The sequence below is a fragment of the Pteropus vampyrus genome, unplaced genomic scaffold, assembly GCF_000151845.1.
Source record: "Pteropus vampyrus isolate Shadow unplaced genomic scaffold, Pvam_2.0 Scaffold23, whole genome shotgun sequence".
NCBI lineage: Eukaryota > Metazoa > Chordata > Mammalia > Chiroptera > Pteropodidae > Pteropus > Pteropus vampyrus.
The window spans coordinates 3900279-3902778 of NW_011888804.1; the positions used below are offsets into that span (position 1 = coordinate 3900279).

The 2500-nt window shown below is 51.9% G+C and overlaps 1 protein-coding gene and 1 pseudogene across 5 annotated transcripts in view; one reads left to right on the forward strand and one right to left on the reverse strand.

Moving 5' to 3' along the window:
• TPCN1 (two pore segment channel 1) overlaps positions 1–2500 on the forward strand; it is a 69572-nt gene that overhangs the window by 13568 nt on the left and 53504 nt on the right. The gene's annotated exons all lie outside the window — the stretch shown is intronic.
• Positions 1741–1857, reverse strand: LOC111737042 (annotated as a pseudogene).

Consider the following 2500-nt stretch of genomic DNA (forward strand, 5'->3'; position numbering starts at 1 on the left):
GGGGACGGAAGGTCACCTGCAGAGGCAGGCGCTGGGCAGGCGTGTGATGCACCCTGATCTAGAGCCCTGTAGATAAGGAAACCATAAACTTAGACCAGCTCTGCTCGTTTGGCCAGGGTTAGGCCAAGTTCTTGGATCCAATGAGAGGTGAAGCCCTTGCAGACCCAGTGCCCGGCCCCACCTTCCCTGCCCGGCTCCAGACGCCTGGCAGTGGCCCCAGCACTTCCCAGGCCATGAGAAACTTCGCCTCAGTGACCCTCCTGGCTGACGGCCCTTCATTCTTTTGCCCCAGAAATCAGAACCAATAACCAAGTGCTTGAAAACATGGGGCTGCCCATATAATCTCATTGATTCAGTAAGCACATAATCTCGTTTATTTTCTCACTTAAACCGCTTTTGCTACCAAACCTCCCTGTGGGCTGCTGTCCCCTGCCTCTGAACTATCCCCATTTCAGCTTTCTGGGCTGAAGACCTTTGTCCTCCTTTCCAGGAGCCTCCCCTAACCGTCCCTAACTCGCCCAGCCGGTTAGGGCTGTATTTCCACATCTTCTCCGAGTATGCTGTTTGCACCTCATTCTCTCCTCTCCATGCACAGAGGCCCCTGCTCGCTCCCCAGCTCCTGCACGTGATAGATTTGATTAATGTCTGAGGTAGCAAATGAGGGTTTGCTTTGTGCCATGATGGATTCCTAAAGGTTGTGAGGAAATGGAATTTTGGTGAAGTAGATAATTTACAATATGGGCAGGAGGGCCGAGTTTGGCAAAGCATCCTTTCATCGTGTGATTAATACCCCAGGGTCCGGGTGGGTTTCCTTCTGTCAGGCTTTTACTTCTTCGTGGATTTCTTTCTGATGTCTCTGTGACGCCCATTTGGGGTGGCCGGGTCACCCAGGGCAAGGAAGGTATAGAGCCCAACCCAGGGTAATGCCTGGGTAGGTGCTATTGTTTTGGGCGCTGATGTGTTGTTATACAACTGTGCCCCTTTCTTGTAGTACAAGTTTTTGCAAAGGCAGAGACCATGGCTCTTCTTCTCCACATGCCCTGGGCACTTAACAGACATCAACTAACATATCTGGGACTGGGAGTGAGTCACCAGGTTCTAAAAACGCCCAGGGTTCCAAGTGGCTCTGTCAGTCTTCGTCCACCCAGTCCCTGGAGTCATCTGAGGTCACAAGGAGACTCATTCACATGTGATCAGGTCAGAAATAACCCAAGCAGGGCCTGGTCCCTGCTTCCTCTTGGAGAAGCCTACTTTTTGGACATTCCGGTCTCTGCTTCTAGGGCTTTGCAGTTCTCCATGAGCCCGCGTGTGCCCCATAATTGCTGTCTCAGCCCTGGGCGCAGGATTCCCACCTCTCACCTGTTCTCAGCTCTGAGCTTGCCCCTCCCCCCCATTTGTAGGCTTCCTTTCTCCCTTGTCAGTCTCTCTTTTTGTTAAATTGGGCTTTTTATTTTTTTTTTCTTATTCTTTGAGCTCTTGCTGATAATCGTGCCCGGTGCTGGCTAATGGCTTGGAGCCGCTCCAAGCTGCCGGATGCGTTGGCTTTCGCTTGTGGATGGTAGTCCACAAGCGTGATGTCTCCTCTCTGCGACTCCCGAGGGTCCCCTCTTCTTGCGGGCTCGGCTGTTCACACTTGGCTGGCCTGCCTTGTCGTCCGGAATCGCAGTGTTCATTGTGCACCCTGGAGCCTCGACAGGGCTCAGATCTCCTTTTTTTTTTTTTTTTTTTTAATTTTATTTATGCCTGCAGCACCTGGTCTTCCTAGGTGGTCTCCCATCCAAGTACTAATCAGGCCCGACCCTGCTTAGCTTCCGAGATCAGTCATCGGGGCTCGTACAGGGTGGTATGGCCGTAGACCATGGACCGTGGCTCCACTGGGGCGCGAACCCAGGACCTTCTGCGTGTAAAGCAGACGTGCTCACCGCTACACAGTGGAACCACGTCCAGGCCTCAGATCTTAACAGAACCAAAGGCCCGTCAGCCGCCGGGCCCATTGGCCCATTCGGTTTTGTCGCATGCTGTTTTGTGCTGTTTCTGTTTAGATCACATGCTGTCCAGGGATGCGTAGGGCTCACAAATCTGAAGACGGGGGTGGCTTGGGAGGGTTCTCAGGCTGTTAGAAATGTGTGTGTTGGGGGTGACGATGCCTGCCGATACTTCATGGCATGCCAGCATTTCTTCAGAGTGTCTCCATCTACAGCAGAGGACAGGACTGAATTTCCAGTGTGACCGCTGATTAGCCGTGCAGCTCTGAACAAGACGCTAAGCTTCAGTTCCAGCCTGAGTGTTGGTTTCTTCATCTGTAAAACGGGGATACGAATGTCTCCATTCGGGGTTGACATAAAGATTAAATGGGAAATTCCCCTGGAACGGCCCACAGTACCAACTCAATAAGCGGAAATTCTAAATAATAGTAAAGTATCAGGGTTTCATTTTCAACACAGGAGTAAGTTGGGCCTTTCTTGCACCCCTGAGTGGGTAATCTAAGGACACTCTGAAC